Genomic DNA, 18,649 nt, shown 5'->3' on the forward strand with positions numbered 1-18,649 from the left:
TTAAATGAAGATATAGCTATGTATGTTTAATTTCAAATAATATCACTGAATTAGCTTCTACCCATGTGCCAGTAAAGCATCTGTGACGGCTTTGGTACACTCAGTTTATTAATTATTTAATGAGTCGCTAATATATCCCAAACAATGTTGTAAATGTTGGTGAAACAGCAGTGAACAATGAAAAAATACAGAAATATTAAACAAGTAAACATATACATACCTGATATTTCATGTAGTGATCAGCCATGAAGATAATAATAAGGATAAAAAATTAGGGAGTAAATGGAATGGGATGGGAATGTTTTGATAGAGAGTTTAGAGAAAGAGACTTTTGAATGGGGACCAGCTGACTGAGTGACCTATGTAAAATTATAGGGAATTGATTCATGGAATTAAGCAGTCAGCATGTTTAGAGAACCTAAGACAAAAACAAATCGGCATCCTTGAAAATCTAAAAGAAGCAGAGTATAGCTGGACTAGAGTTAACGGGAGGAGAATGGTAAAGGGTAATGTTGTAGAAGCAGACAGCAAGGAGAAAGCCATAAGTAAATAAATAAACAAATAAATAATGAGACTTGATAAAGAAATTGGCTTTTACTTTAGATGTGATTGAAAGCTGCTAAAGGATTAAAAAATGTAAAAGATGTGCTTCAAATTGCCTTGGGGGTGGAAGAGGGAACAACCATGATGTTCTACTAGCAAGAGTGGTGGCCAGCAAAACAATCAGAATGTTCCAAAACCGACACAGAAAAAAAAACAACAACTATGATTCCTCAAAATCAGTGTTGGTACAATAAAGATGTCAAAAAGTGTCTGCTTATGAATATGTTCTGAATATGGAGTAAAATAGTATGTACACAGATATGGTAGACAGTAAATAAAAAGAGAATCTTAGGTTACTTCAAACTTTTACCCTTGGATACTAGGTTATTGGGGGTTTTATAGACAGTAATTCACCTGGATGTCACAGAAGTAGTTAAATACTTTGCTGGGCAAGTTCATTTTATCCCTGCCTTCAACCCTAAACCATTTTCAACATTTATTTATCCTGCACTAAGTCAGCAGCAGCTGAGACTGGAAGGAGGTGGACCCATGACGACAACATTCCTTGGACTGACTTACCAGTGGACTTCTCATTGGTTTTGCCAAATTGGAGGTTTTAATGATATTTTAAATACTATTTTTAATGCATTAAATATTTCTAGGGAAAATGTTTTTCTCTTTTTTTCAGGTTTATATGTGCAACTTGCCGTTCAAAACAAATACTTCAAAGTCAAAATATTCCAAGCCAAAATTCCTTCCAAACATGCATTTCAGCCTGGTTATCTCTTGATAAGTCACGCTACCATTCTATACAATTTTAAATTTCAAAGCTATGAATGCATTTCTCTGACTACTAGCATAAAGCTGTTAATACAGTATTTGTACAGTATTTATAATATCTCAATGTGTTTTTACTAAATATTTTCTTAAAGATGTCACACTTGCTGTCTTTTCATGGACATATGTCATTTCTTGACTAGACTATCACTCTAACTCCCATTGCTCAAATGAGTTTTTCAATTATTAACTTAATGTTCCTATAAAAGTTCATGTGTTTCATCTGTAAAATCTTCAACAACAACATACTTGCACAATACTCTAGGATAAGGTCTAAATGTCTCCTGTTTACACATAAAACTGATAATTTTCTGGACTTCAACACTAATACCTCAAGCTCAATTGTTGTCACACACACATACTTGTCCTTAACAGACACACACACCAACCCTCCACATTGGGATCCAATGAAAATAATTGTGTTTGATTTTATGTATACACAGCATTATTTTCATCTACCTCTTGCTTGGATCACTCTTTCTCTTTGGCATATAATACTTTTGAGCACATTTCCTCTAAATTCTCAAGAGGTAATCTGCTCCAAATTTGCTTCATATGAAGCTATTCTTTGTCTCAGTTAGAATTATTTTATTTATTCTTGATGCCCAAAAATGAATTCTGACTTCTATAGTTATATCTTTACCACATTCTTACAAGTTATAATTTTATTTCTCTTTCTTTTCCAACCGAACCATCAGCTCTTGAGGAAAAGAGTGGTATTCTCCCAATAACCTGGTTGTTAATCTTAGGTTTATTATCTCATCAAATTAAATGCTCCATTCTGAAACTGTGAAATTGGATGCGTAATTAATATAAACTGTTAGAGTTTTGTTCTTGTTGTTGATGTTGTTACAGTCCCACCAATGAGACTGGCATTTCAGCAGCACTGGCATTCAGAGTAGTAGCATCAGTAGAAATTTGTAGCGATAACCTCAGAAGCAATGTATTCTGTCTACTGCTCCTCAAACCTTTAACGTTGCTTCAGATACCTCCTAAAATATTTATCTTTTCATTATCCTTCAAATACTTTGATCCACTTTATATATATTCAATGTATGTATTTTTCTAATTTATTTAGCTAGAGTAAATTTCACCTAGAAAAAAAGAAACTTGACTGAAACAAATTTATGTGTTCAGCGCCAAAATATGCTTAATATTATTGAAGTTTAATTTATATTTGTGGACTGTAGAAATGAGTGAATAAGAAGTCTGCTTAAATATTAATAAGGTAATAAAAGTTAACATTTATTGTGTGTTCAGTTTGTATAAAGTTTTTGCAACAATCTTTGCAGAAATGAACATGTTTTCTCTTAACTTCATTCTTTTGAGGTGGTTACTATTATCTCTGCTTTCCTTGGAGGACATTGAGGCATAGAAACGTTAGTTGCATGACTCAAAGTCACCCCTAGTAAGTGATGCAGCTGAGATTTGTACTTAGACATCTGTTTCAAGAACCTACAACCATTCTATTATTCTACATTGTCTCTTATAGCAGGATAAGCAGTTTGCTCTTTGTTTGTGTTTGTTTCTTCATTGCGATCATTGTTATTTAAGAATGTTATTAAAAAGAAACGAGTACTGTGAATATATAACATTGGACCACAGTTTTCAACCGTCTTTTGCCCAAAATAAAAGAATATATGTAAAACATACAGTTTGATCCAAATTCAAAAACGAAGTGAAAACGGTTTTAACGATCATCTTCCCAACTGTATGGTTTGCTTGTTAATCAGCGTGATCCGTAAATAAATCAGTTGACATTCATAACAACATCGAAGTAAATAATATATACCTTCAATTTAAAAAATCTAGAATCAACCACAGGGAAATGAGAAGTATAGTAGAATCACATAAGTATTTAGGCATATCTTATTTTATTATATAAATATATGCATAAAATATATATATATTACATGTGTATATGCATATATCTTTGTAAATGACTTTATATTTAATTTTCATATAAATTAAGTTTTTAGAGTCTATGTCTTTATACAGGCAAAGCCTAAGTCAAAATAAGAATGAGTTTGGCTTGGTAAAGACAGAATACCAATGAAGAGCTATCTTTTGAATTTTTTCTAAATGTTCTTATATTCAGCCTTTGTCAGAACTGGAGGAACAGAGCGTTCCAAAGCCTTGGACCCATGACAAAAATCTCTTCTTCTGAATTTTTCATCATTTATCATTTAACTACAAAATGTCAGAAATCAAAAAGACACCACCAGAAATTTTTCAGATCCTAACTTTTCACCCCAATTATGGCCTTAAGAATAAAGTATAAAAAATTTCAAGCGCAGAACTGAAAATAAAAAGGAGCTGGTCCATTTCCAAAAGACTTGCTTTCAATTGTATACATTAGAGAGAGCATTAGCTTTAAAAATCAATATTCTACAATCATGACTTTTTCTTGACCTATCAGAAAGTTGAGACTACAGAAATCGTGATTTTGTAAAATAAAAGCTTAATGCTAGATATTGTTGCATATATTTCTCCAAGTAGTAGCATGCAATGTTTATCCACTTATTCATATTCATTTTTTCAATATGAAAAAATTTTGAAGCAATATCATCTATTGAAGTCTGTAACTTACAAAGAAATAAACAATTATGCATTTGGATCTACTGTAAACATATACAACATACACAGTATTGAGTGTCGGTGATCTACATTGAAGTCAGGACAATCGTTGGCATAAGTAATTTTCCAAATTAACCATTTAAATATTCCAACATTTAACGTGTGTTAGATGTTAATATGTTTTAATTAAAATCTTGAAGACAAGGAATTTTGTTGGTTCAAAGGGACAGGTGGTACTCAATTCATTATGTTTTGCTAGTTTCATTTTCAAAACACTGGGATAAACCGGTATCTGGATTTCTGTTTCTTCTGATTAGGCTATTGCATGGTAAACACACACACACTTACATATAATAAGTATATCAATGAAATTAATATCCGAAGTAATCTAACACTTTTTAATATCATGTGAGCAGTTACACAAGCGCATTTCCTTCTTGGACGCATGATTCTTCTACTCTGTATTCTCTGGGTCCCTATTTTGATTTGTTCCTTTGCTTTCTAGGCCTGAAGCTGAATTTGCACTCTCAGATTTTATTTCCTTGCCCTCCTGAGTTTTCTCATCTGTTTCCTGGAAGTCATGTATTTCATTTATTTGATTTAAAACAAATAAACAAAAATAATGGAGCCTTAAGGAGTTTGTCCCAGAGGAATTGGAGGAGGGTACTCACGCACATCCCTGCAAATCTAAAAGTATATTTATGTTACTCTACAAATGATTTATATTCTGGCAGAATTTGATAAAAATAAATACTTGGATTCACCAAACCCAATTTTTAAAATGTATAAAATATCAGCTTGAAAGGGTATGTAGAGTACTAAATAAACTATATGAGAAGCAAATCCAAATAGCTACTTAGTATAGTAAATTTTAAAACATTATGACATACTTCTGAAGGTTTCTTGAAATACAAAGCAATTCATTAAAAGTTAAGAATTGATCTTAAGAGCAACACTGGTTAAAATAACATTATGGGTTAATATTTAGCAGGATTGGAAGCAAAATAATTTATTATTTTGATAAGAAGTAGTCAAAATAAACATACGCTGGGCCATCAAAGAGCCTTAAAATATTAAACAACATAACATAATAAATTACCTATATGGAATAAAATGAAATTAGAGCTCACTAAAAAATGAGGTATTAAAAAATAACTTGTTTTGGAAAACTATAGTAAACATGCCACAAGCAAAAGAAAAAAATATTTTGAAGAAATTATGGCTTACTTAGAACTGAATTACTATAACATGTCAAAAACAGTTAAAAAGAAAATTTTCAGTTGAAGGACATTTTTCAGAAACAAGGAAATTTCAAAACCATGATGGCAGTCTTTAACTCCAAAAGTTAAAAAATAAATAAATAAACAGAATGCACTCTTTCGAATAAGAAATAATATAGAAAAAGGCATATCAATGAAATAAATGAAAACTGAACAATTCTATTTGTAACTCAATATAAAATGCACTAAATCTTAAATGTTTCATTAAATATCAGTAAATTACAAAATTTTATATGGAGCAAATATTATTTTCAGATAGATTTTTGAAATTTTTTTTTGAGTAGATTCTTTGCAAATAGATTTTTTAAATAGAGTATTATTTTGAAATAAAAATTATTAGACTTTTTCGTAAGAAAATTTCCTTTGGAAAATTTCTAAAATAAAACAAAAATTCTTATGTACCATGGTAAGTCTCATTATAAATTTTACCCAATTGCAAAATATTTTGGGATTTGCAAACAAAGCAAGTCAAATTAATAGTAATCTGAAAAACATTGACCCTTGTCTTATTTCAACTATTTAGGCATCACAATTAAATATCTCTATCTCTATCTTTCTCATTGTTTCTCTCTATCTCTCTGTCCTAACTCCTCCCATATCCAGTTCAGGAAAACAGTTAAGTCTTTAAAATGCTAACATAATAAAGTTGACAAACAATACTTGGTAAACATTATATACTGGAAATTGGATCCCCAGTAGGTTCAAATGCGCCTAAAAATTTCCCTTAGTTTTTTCTATTTTCTCAATCAAATACTTTATGTCAAATTTACTGTGTAGACCTTTGTTATGCCTCAAATCATGTTGTATGGACATCACTCTCACTGTATTTTCTCCTTTTAAGAAAAACAAAATGATGTTTTGACAGAATTTAGCATATAACATAGTAAATGCTGGAACAATTATTTGCCCAAAAATATTTCACCCACTGATTAGAGTGTTTTCTATATTATTTTATCATTAAATACTAGATAAGCTACTTGCTGTCATTGCTAAGTAAGGAAAAGGTAGAGGAAGTTACACTTAACTTGAGAATATATTTCTATTGGAATAGGATAAAATAAATTTCATTTCGAATCATATATAGATATATTAGAAATGAATTTCTTATACTGTAATGTGAGCACATTTAGATATTTTAGACATTAATTTTCAGATTTGATTTAGTTTTCTAAGGAAATGTATTATATAAATGTTTAAATATATATTGTATATATCATTTTTATATACACATACAAATATATTTGAATGTATATATGGATATGTTTGAGTAAATAATGTTTTCAGGATAAATCCAACAAAAATTAATTTATGGACTAATGACTCTGTACTAGTGCTTATTATGTATTTTATCACTAACTCTTCATCACTTGGAGCAAAATCTGAATTCACAAGTCATTCTTTCTGACAATCAAAACCCTATCTCTGAAATGATATTTTAGTCATTGCAGTTCCATTTTCATAGGCATTAAGATATGTAGTCTTTCTAACATACATAACATCCCTGAGTTTTAATCCATAATGAGGTTTTTAAGATTTAAGACAGACTTTCTCTCAGCTTAATTTAAACAATGCTTTTTAAATTCTATTCATCATTTCGTAATTCCTTATTCTCTTTGGCTTAGTCTCAAGCATCAATTATTCCAGTCCATCATGGATCACATAGAGCATGCCACATATGTTGGGGTAGTAGAAGGCCACTCAGGCTTTGAGTTCTCAACTCCTCATTGCCTGACTTGCAAGTGTTACTGTGCTTCATTTCCATATTGTCTTTCTCTTACCCATAGCCTCTACTTGGCCTAGAAAGCTTTATTCTATTTCCTCTTGATATACTTATTATTTTCAAATCTTCCTTCAAGGAATAATGTGCAGTTAAAAGCAAGAAGACTTTTTAATGCCATACTTATTTCCTCCCATCTAAAATGTTCTAAAATGGAAATACTGATAGTTATCTGTCATCAGTTACCATCTGCTTCTCTGAGTCATTGCAGGCTAGTTATTGATATAGACTTAGGAAGATAAAAAGCTGAGGCTTAAACTTGGCTACAAAACATGCTGGGCCTCTTTTAGTCTCATTTTCTTCATTTGTTAAAACAACAACAACAAAATCCTGTTGTAGATTGTTTTGCGCATTATGTAATATCTAATTACATTAAAATGGTAGCTTTAAAATATTAGTTCACTCACTGATAGTAGTATTTGTAAAGGTCTATCTACAAAAGTTTAATGCTGATTCAATTATTTCTGTCTTAACAGAATTTTATTGAGCAATGTCTTTGATTATACAGCGTATTGCTTAACTAATTGTGTACAGTGAGTAACAGAACATCAGCTAGAAATATGGACTGCTTTTCAACTTAATGTATAATATGTCCTATGATGTGCTTTGACGCAAAAAGGCCTGTAATTGAAACAAATAGAAACAAAATTTTATATAAATACATATTAAAATATTAAGCTTAAGAAACTCCAGAAGAATATTCTGCTTTAGAAAATCAGTTTAGCTGTGAACATACATAAAACAACTAAATATGTTTAGCGTAATGTATTTTTAAAATAATCACTGTAAGTTTTTAAAAAATAATAAAACTTTTTAAATGGCATGCTGATATACAATTAAAACTGTTTGAGGTATATTAACGATAAATTTTAAAAATCACCAAGTTCAATAGAGCGAATTGAAATATACCTTATCATTACCTTAACATAGCAGTGATATTAAATTTTGATATGAGTCATTTTCTGCTAAAATTCATCTAGCATTCTTTTCTTTTATTGATTTTATTTTGCTATGGCATAATTCTTTGTGCCTGCTGCTGCTAATGTTTATGTAAGATCACCACATTTTTCTATGGGTTTTGAGGTGGTATATTTGTTTTGTTTTTTTACTGCCATAAGAAAATTGTCTGTAGCTTATTTGTATTGTTTTCCTTAAACTCTATAGGTTTAACTCTTCAGGGTGCAAATAATATCACACAATTTTCAAAAAAGACTTTAGATTTTATTTACTACTTTTAATTTAAAAAGTATTCACGCCATCACCAACTTATTTAAAGACACATAAAATTAAACAATCTTGGATTTTGTTTATCTATGTAGTTTATTAATGAATTCTAACAATATATTTCTCTTTGTATATACAATAATAAATTATAGTAAGATAAAAATCAAAATGTAATTTATCGAACCACTTTAATACTATGAAATAAATTATGGATATTAAATAACTTTTGATATATTCATTATAATACCTTCTTTTTTACATCACACCAATATTTAATACATTTGAATTAGTTAATATTTAAGATAACGCAAATATATGTCTATTTGTATTAAAGCAATTGCCTATCTCTGTTTCTGCTATTTTTGCACCTTACACCATTACATAATAACATTTTTTAGAAATGGAAACAGTCCCATAAATTTGCAGAAATGTCACAAGTCCAAGTTTAATAAGTAGGAAAGTCCATGGCTTATATAATGGAAAGAAACTATGCCCACCTAGTGTGTTTCAAATATTAAAATATATCTTTTCATTTTTTATTCTGCCCCTCTACAAAATATAACCTTCAACAAAAATGTAAAATGCAAAAAAGATTTTATCAGTACATGTATTTTTTAAGTAATTCTGTCAATTTTTCATTAGTATACATCACATCGTTCTTACAGATTAAGTGATATAGTTGTGAGATCTATGTTTCATATGTTATAGTGCCAAAACTGACAAAAACCTCAAAAATGGATTAGCTGAATATTACATATTATTTCAAAGATAACTCTTTGATACTGTGATGAACAAATTGTTTTACATTTTTCTTTAGAATCTGCATTGATAAAATTATATTCACTGTGATTACTGACCAAAACAATTACATTGAATTAATTTCAATTTTACTTTTTATTCATCATCCACTTACTCATTAAAAAGATATTTATTGCATACATCTAAGTATACAATGGTTTCTTAGACACTATAGAATTATCTGCTTGCATCCAAATATTTTAAGAATAAGATACTGATTATTTTTTAAGGTTGTGCCCAATTTTCTAATATTCTTTAAGGGTAATGATTAGTTTAAATTTAAATATTTTCACCTTAAATATCTATGTACCTACTAGCATTAAAAATGTCACCTGACTGAAAATTATGTATTACAAATGTAAAAAATTTCCCTACACATTTTGAACAAATATATAAACTTAGATCTCTTAAAATAATACTCTTATTTATTGTAAATCCTTGTTAGGAGAAAGCATACAACCATATATGTCTGCATAAGATGATATTCTATGTGGGTATTTTCCTCCACAAAATTCAACATTCGTTTTAATCAATCCTAAAGCTACCATCAAGTATCAGAATAGATATGTCCATCTTTCCAGTAAGAAGGGTTCTAAATTTGAACCTCAATGCATTTTAAATAATTAACTAGGTGTAATTTAACCTTTCTTAATCTTTTATATTCCTCAAAATTTCCAGTAATTTAATTCTGCATTTACTCAATAAGATAAATGCCATGTACACTTAGATGCACTTTTTAGCATCATTATATAGCAGAAGGTGGAGAATCTTTTTTATCATGAGATTTTATTCATCAAGCCAAACACTACAGGTGATTTGGAGTATAGTTTGATGATTATATCTGCCATGTTATACTTTTCTGAATGGCCCTTGGCTATGCTCATCTTTATCTTCTTTGAGTTTTATAGGCACTAAAACAATATCATCAATATTCTACTTATCATATTTTGTGTCATATAATTCTTAGCAATTTGTGTATTTTTTCCCATTTAAGAAATTCTGTGACTGAGGGGCATTTATATTGACATGATAATTAACAATACTGAGTTAGACATATAATACATGCTGAATAAGAGCTTGATTAATGATTTTTAAAAGCTGAATTAATTAATTTGATAACCAACACATTTTAAGATTGATGTTAGGATTATAATGAAAAATTAAATCACTCATTATTTAATATATCACAATCTAAAGTAAAGACAGCAAAAAAGATGATATAAGATAAAGTTCATTGTGGTTATAGACTGAATTTTGTGCCCAGCAAAATACATATGTTGAAGCCGTAATCCCTAGTACCTAGGCATGTGACTATATTTGGAGATAAGATTTTTAAAGAGGCAGTTAAATTTAAATGAGGTTCTAGAGTGAGAACTTAATCCAGTAGTACTGGTTATTACTGGTATCCTCCTAAAAAGAGAGAGACACCAGGGAAGCTTCTGCACAGAGTAATGACCAAGCGAGGACGTAAGAAGATGGTCATCGTCAAGCAAGTCTTTATGAGAAATCATACCTACTAACCCCTTCATCCTGGACTTTCAGCCTCCAGAACTGTGAGAAAATAAATTCCTGTTGCTTAAACCACATAGTTTGATGTAGTTGTATGGTAGCCCTGGCAACGTAATACAACCATCAAAACAAAATATCTTCTACCCAATTTGGCTTCTGTGAACAAGAATGGCTATTATTTCTATAATTGAAATGTAACAAAGTTTATTTTGCTTAATTACTATCAATTCATGCCATTTTTAAATGGCACAACAAGCATTTTCTAATTTTGCATTAAAACAACTACAAAGCCTTCTTAATGCAGAATTTCTTCTTATTTAGGATCATGGTGTAGTATAGAGAAATGAATGCAACATATTTTTAAAAAGTGCTAAATGGAGAAGTAAATAAACTCTTTTGAACTGGGGTTTAAAATATTATACAATATAAGCAGTTTTTAAATAAAACCTGAAGCAAGTACCACCTTAAACTAGAGAGAAAATATCTCAAAATATTAGTAAGAAGAAAACATATTGACAGAGTAATTTCATTTTTCAAACTGAAAACTCAAAAAGTTTTTATAGTTCAAACTGAGACACATTTGATAAAATGTGTATCCTTCTTAGAAATCAAGTACCTCTTGTTTCTTAGTGTGTTAAAGTGTCAATTCCTTTCAGGTCATATAACACTGGTTAGATGTTGTAGGTGATAGTTCTATCTCCTTTTCAATATCTGAAAAGTTTGATGCTCTCTTAAAAATCTGTATTTAATATTTTTTGGTAAATTATTTTCTCATATTAAAATTTCATGTTTTAAGAAATTGTGCTAGTAAAACATTGTGGTCTGTGATGTAGGGAAGAGGATGTTGGACTTACAGCCTTTAGGGTTATCTGGGCCTACTTTTCCCTCTTACTAGCTTTGTAGCTTGAGACAGTCTTTTATCATCTTTGAGATTATATATGCATCTGCAAAGTACCCTAACTGTCCCCAAAGGACATTTTGTTATATTACTTGTACTAAACAGAAGTTAGTATTTTATTCAAATAGAAATTATTTGATAATGATTAAAATATTTTACGTTTTTTAAAAGGAATAACAATAAACATTACAATTCCTTTGGTTTGATACTTATTTTTGCATAATTTGTATCATACTCATGTCAACTGCTCCAGGATTATTAATTATTTCTTTACTTCATATGCCTAAAATTATAAGTTTAGCTGCTCAGGACACATTCACGAAGGTAAAATGATAACAAAGCTGTGTCACTATATGCCTGCTGGCTAGTCCAATACCAATAGTTGTCTTATTCAGGATAACTAGAATGATGATAGGAGCAACAGTTCATGAGCCTTTCTCGTTGATAACCTGAGCTGCTAAAATGGGTATTTTTCTTTATTTCATTGACACATCAATATTTGTAGAGAAGACAAAATATACCTCTGTTTCCGAGGTGTGGTGCTTTGGTAGATGACCAGTTCAGATCTTGCAAAGAAGGATATGGAAATCAGTTGTATGATCCTTATTGAGACTATAGAATGTGGTAACAGTTATTCAGCAAAATAATTCTTAAAGATTGTCTCTATCCTCTGTATCACTTATTTCCCCACTTCGATGGGAAAGGTAGAAGGTTGCCTTCTTCTTACTGTCAACCAAATGAGAGTACTTACAGGGGGAGCTCTGCATACCTTACGTGAATCATGACCTTTGAGCAAGTGTTGCATTAAAAGTCTATAGGCAAGAGACTGAAATGACCTATGACATGTCAGTAGGTAAGATTGAAACTGAACTTTTACCTTTGTCTGAGCAAAAATGAAGTCCCCATAAAGGTATGTAATCAATATTTTCTTGGATCTTTTAAAATATAAGACAAGAATAGGTTTGTAACCCCAACAGAAGGTAAACTACTGAATGTCCTGAAGTTGAATGAGCAAACACAAGCTCCCCGAGAGACATTCCACGTCAAGGTGGATTTGGGAGACCATAGTAAGAGACATTTGAGAAACACACAGAAGTCTTCTACAGAAGTAAGAATTATTGTGATTGCAACCCCAAAGAAATCATCACACGGGTACAAAGACATTTTCTACACTTGCCTTTCTGTTCTCCCTTTTGCGGGTTCAGAGTCAGCTTCATGAAGAAAAATAAGAAACATATAAAGTCAAGCAGAAACAGAGTGAAATCATTTATCCTCAAACAGTTTATTTTCTCCTACCAGACTTCAGTGTATGTTTTTCAGTTTGAGCTGAGATGGGAAAAACTTTCCATTGGATATGATTATGGCACGAGGGTGGCCATTATAATAGTTTAAATGAACTTGTGATGGAGGCTGAAATTCTTGGAAGCCATTCTGCTACTTATTAAGAGTGGAATGATTTATGAATTCCATTGATTGTCAAAGAGAAAACTTGGTCAGAGTGTGGGTTTAAAGCAAAGGTGTATTCCTCATGGGTTGTATGGTTTCCTTTAACAATTCATCATATTAAGCCATGGTGTCTTGAAGTCTTTGTTTTTCTTTTAAATGTCATTGATTTAGTTTTGTTTGCTTGTTAATTTGCCTGTCTATGGTTCCTGTGAAAAACAAAGAAGCTTTACTAAAGACAGAGATATAGAACAAAAGTAAGGCAAAATGCAGTATATTTTGCCTACTCTGTTGGCAACCATCAAATGAAAATTTTGGAATTTGGCAAAGTACACTCTTTACATAATCTAACAAGAATCTAGTGATTATCTCAAGAAATCACTTGATTATCTCAAGAAATTTCTAAATACTAATGGCATTTAGAAAAAAAGCAGACTTACATACTTACTAGCTTTTCTTTCTCATCTTCTATTTTTATTGAATTAAATATTACTACCAATTACAACACAATTAAAAGCACCGGTTTTAAGGGTAGAGATGAATGATTTTAAACTCATTTAATTTCATAGTTCACACACACACACACATATATCATGCACACAAGTAGATATGACAAGAAAGGCACAGATCGTATCTCTTAGCCTGATGATTATCTCTTGTATATCACCCATGACAAAACTAGCCTTGTGTCACTATAAACAATATTTGCTTATTTAAATCTTCCATATAAATGAAAGATATAGTATGTACCTTCTTGTATATGGCTTCTGTCACTTAGAATAAAGACTTTGAGAATTTTCCATGTTATTTCATACATCAGTAGATTATTATTGCTGTCAATATTTGTGTAATATGTGGATAGATCAAAATATATTCAGTCATTTGCTGATAGATATTTTTGTTGTGTCTAACTTTTGGCTAGTATTCAAAGAAAACTGCAATAAAATTTTTGTACAGATATTTTTAATAATATATATTTTAATTTATCCAAGGTAAATGTCCAAGAGTAGATTAACTGGACTTAAGGTAACCATGTGTTTAATTTTATAAGTAATTGACAAATACTTAGTAGAGTGATCAACCATTTTGGATTTAAAGTAGCAATATCTGAGTTATAGTTAATCTACATGCTTGATAACACTTGGTTTTCTCAGTCTAAAATTTTAGCTATTCTAGCACAATACAGTGACATCCAACCTTGGATTTAATTTGCATTTCCCTTATAATTAATTATGGTGGCCAGTTTTTCAAGTCTTACTTGCAATTAGCCTATGTTCTTTATTGAACACAATGTACAAAATATCTGCCCATTTGTAATTGGCTGATTTGTCTTTTTTACACTTGTAAGAGTTTTTTATATATTCCAAATGCAAGTAATGTATTATCAGATATTAGTATTGCAAACAAACATTTTCTTTCAGTATCTGCTTTCCTTTTCATTTTTTTATTAAAAAAAGATTCTTAGTATTGATGAAAGTCTATTTTATGTTTTTTTAAATTTTCATGTGTTTTTCCTATACCATAATCATAAATATTTTTCCGTGTTTTAGTCTGGAAGTTTTATAGATTTAGCTTTTATTTCTAGGTCTATAAAATATTATAATTTATTTATTTGTTTGTGATACGAGGTCCCACAGTTTTTGTTTTGTTTTCTCCCATGTGGATATCGAGTTGGTCCATCACCATAGTTGTAAAGATGAACCATTCTCCTCATTAAATTATCAAGACAACATGATTGAATATCACTGTACATATAGAGTTCACCTGTGGACTTTCTATCCTATTGATCTATGTGTATATTCACAAACCACATCACATGTCTTAATTACTATAGCTTTACCTTAAGTTTTAAATTACATAGTGCACACCTTCCAACTGTTTTCTTTGATTTAAAAATTGTTTTGACTATTCCAAGTCCTTTTAAGTTTTATACACATTTTAAAATTAGTTTGCATATTTCTACAAAAAAAATCTGATGAGATTTCAATTGGTGCTTTGTTGACTTTGTAAACCAAAAGGTATCTGAGACAAGTCTCAGTCAATTTAGTTGATTGGACCAAAGTTAAGGACATGCCCATGACAACGCCTCAGGAGGTCCTGAGAACATGTAAAATGTGGTCAAGCTACAGCTTGGTTTTATAGATTTTAGGGAGACATAAGACATCAATCAACACATACAATTCTAATAAAGAAAGAACATTAATCAGCCAAAATATTGTTAGAATTATATTCCCTGGTCAAGTAAAAGTTATCCAGGGAAATTATTCAATGTGTGTTTTTTAAAATTAAAGCATGATCTTAAAAATAAGCCCTCTGATAAGCTGGTCAAATATAACTTCAGGAAATTTTATTTAAAGTTTAAATCTGAAGTTGGCTAATTTAGAATGTATTGTTTTTTACTAATCTGAAACTTAGCAGTTTACTTTATATATTTTTAAATATTTCCTGCATAAATATAATAATAAATATACATTAAAAAGAAATTAAACACAGTTTATAAAACCATTAAATTCATTTTGTTTAATTATATCTAGTCCTCTAAAAGAAGTCTAATATTTTCTTCTAACTTGATTCTGGCATCCATCAAAAGAATTTATTTAATGCTAGAATAGGAAATAACAAACAATTCTATTTCACAACTGAGTGCATTTTTGCAATAGTCATTGTGTACCTCTGTCTCATCCAAAACTGACAATGCATATTTTTCTCATTAATCTTTTTGTGCAGTATGCAACACTGATTTTTTGGAATTGGGCATTTATTTCTAACTGCTGAAAAGAAGTGACAATTTAAATTCGTATGTTCTTTGATAGCTAATGCTAAAATAACGTTCTTGATGTAGACATGCAATTCTTCCCAAACATTTTATTTCTAAATAAACACATGGCTTTATTGGGACACACTGAATTCAGTTCATGGAACACTTTGCTGTCTTTTTTGATTCCAAAATATGTTGGTGCCTTGAGCAAAGAAAATATTCAAAACATGTTTACTGATGTTAATTATTTAATTTCTATTTGCTCTATGAGAGTATATTCAGTCGAAGTAAAAATATATTGCAGAATTAAATGAAAACAAAAAACATTTAGAAATAAAAAATTTAGTATGTATGTATGTATGTACGTACCTGTCTATATATCTGTATGTCTGTCTCTATCTATCTATCTATCGAGATATATTTATCTATCTAGTCTTAGGGCATTTGTGCTGTTACAACAAAATACCACAGACTGGATAATTCATAAATAGTAGGAATTAATTTATCACAGTTTTGTAGTCTGGGAAGTCAATGATCAAGGCACCAGGAGGGTCATCGTCTATGAGAGTTGCTCTTTCTGTTTCTGAGATGGCACCTTGTTGCATCCTCTGGAGGAACGCAACACTTTGTCCTTATATGGCAGAAGATAGGAAGAGCTGGAGAAGGAAATTATCTCTGAAGCTTCTTTTATAAAAGCGTTAATTCATTCATGAGGGTGGAGCTCTCATGAGTTAGTGATTTCCCAAAGACTCTACATCTTAATACCACCACAATGGGGATTAAGTTTCAACATGAATTTTGAAAAGAACACACATTTAAACCATAGCATGTGTATATATACGTGTCTTGACAGTGTGCTTTCTACAAGTTTTGCAGTGTAATGCTTGCAAAAAAGAAACTACTTTATTTAGATTGATTTGTTTAACATGATAAAATGAAGCCATCTAGACTAAAGACTATTTAGACCATCTGATACAACCTTTCCTCTAATAGACCAGGAAAGTCTGGAAAAATGTAATGACATATTAAAATAATATGACTAGTTGTTGAGATCATTTGAATTCAGTTCCAGATTTTGAAACCCATGTCCTAAATTCAAATTATAGTTTAACCAGCTGCTAATCGTGTGACTATGGTGTGTAATTTAATCACACTATATTTCAGTTTCTTCACTTGTAAAATAATTTTAGAGTGTCAAGTAAGGTTGTTGTAATAATATATGAGCTAATAAATGTTTAACCATTGTGATAATACTTGGAATATAGGGAGTGCTAAAAGTGTTCCTTTTTTTATTTTAGCAAAAAACCACAAATAACATATATACATAAATATTTTCAAATGCTATATCTAACAAAATAAATCACTTCATTTATTTACATTCAACTCATAGAAAATATTGAAATATAAATTTATTAAAAGATGTTTATATATTTGATATCAAATAACTAGAATTTATGAAAATTAATTTAGTAGAAGTTCCATATATGAAATAATTATATAGATGGATATGTACAAGAGCTTCTCAAAGAAAGAAAGAAGAAAGCAAACTGCATAGAGGTTCATTAGAGTAAAGCCAGAAAAAAAAATTATGGATGTGATTTTGGGGTTTAATTCCCCATAATCAGATTTTTGCTACAATATTATTTTCAATGTAATCTACTGTTTTACATACTTAAGTAAAAAAAAATACTTTGCACAGAGATTATTTATTTTAAATTCTATTTTATTTAATATTAATATAGCCATTCCATCATTTCATGATTGCTATTTGTATGGTATCTTTTTACATTTTTTTACTTTCAGCCTAATTGTATATTTGAATCTAAAGTGTGCCTTCTGTAGACAGTATGTAGTTGAGTTCTGTTTGTTTTTCATTCAATCTGAAAATACACCTTTTAATTAGGTTATTTCATCCTTTGAAAATCTAATGTTATCATTGATATACTTGTATTTGTCTGTCATACATTGCAATAGTTATTATTTTATATCAGTGCATGTAATTTACAAAAGCTTATCTAAATCATGGAGAATAAGTTCATATCTGTAGAGTTTGTTTTACTTTGCATCTTATATACTATTTCTGATCCTTCTAGTCCTTTTCATTTTTTTCCTGTGGCTTCAGTTACCTTTGGTATCATTTTCTCATTCCAATATATTTTTGCTTCTACCCAACTCCTTTGTGCTGTTGTAATCAACTATATTATATTTCTATGTAAATCCAACAATACAAGTACATACAAATTATTTTATACAATTATCTTTCAAATCAGCTAAAAGAAGAAAGAATAAAACTTATGTAATTACACTGTATTTTGAATGTCGTAATTACCTTTACTGGTGCTTATTGTTTGATGTGGATTTGAAGTTTTCTCTGGTTTTGTTGCTTTCAGCCTCAAAATTTTCCTTTAGTATTTCTTTTAAGGTGCATTTGGGGTTGGTTAATTTTTCTGCTGTTTACTTTTTTCTTTGTTCTGTGACTTTGCAGGACTATCTCTATGAAATTTGCTCCCCTTGCCATGGAAAGGCTTATACCCTTACCATGTTGCTCCTCAGTGAATAGTATTAAACATCTTTAGAGTCCCCTGTGTTGGCAACAGTTTTAGATAAGCTGTATTTCACAGTCTCTTTACCTGATCTCTGTTAAGCTGTGTGCCTCTGTTAGCAACACACCTAGCTGTTAGCTATGGCTAATTGCTGGCTGATTACTTTATTCTTCTTAACAATGCCCCATCCAACTGCACTTGGGCTCATTTGCAAAGGTAGTTTTTGAGCCCAGACTTTCTTTTCTACTTTTTATTACTTATTTATTTATTTGTTTTGAGACAGGGTCTCACTTTTTTTTTTTTTTTTTGGTAGAGATGGGGTCTCACCATGTTGCCCAGGCTGGTCTCAAACTTCTGGGTTCAAGCAATCCTCCTGCTTCAGGCTCCCAAAGTGCTGAGATTACAGGCATGAGTCATAATTCCTGGCCTGATTTTGATTATTTCTTGTCTTCTGCTAGCTTT

This window comes from Mandrillus leucophaeus, unplaced genomic scaffold (assembly GCF_000951045.1).
Source record: "Mandrillus leucophaeus isolate KB7577 unplaced genomic scaffold, Mleu.le_1.0 Scaffold543, whole genome shotgun sequence".
NCBI lineage: Eukaryota > Metazoa > Chordata > Mammalia > Primates > Cercopithecidae > Mandrillus > Mandrillus leucophaeus.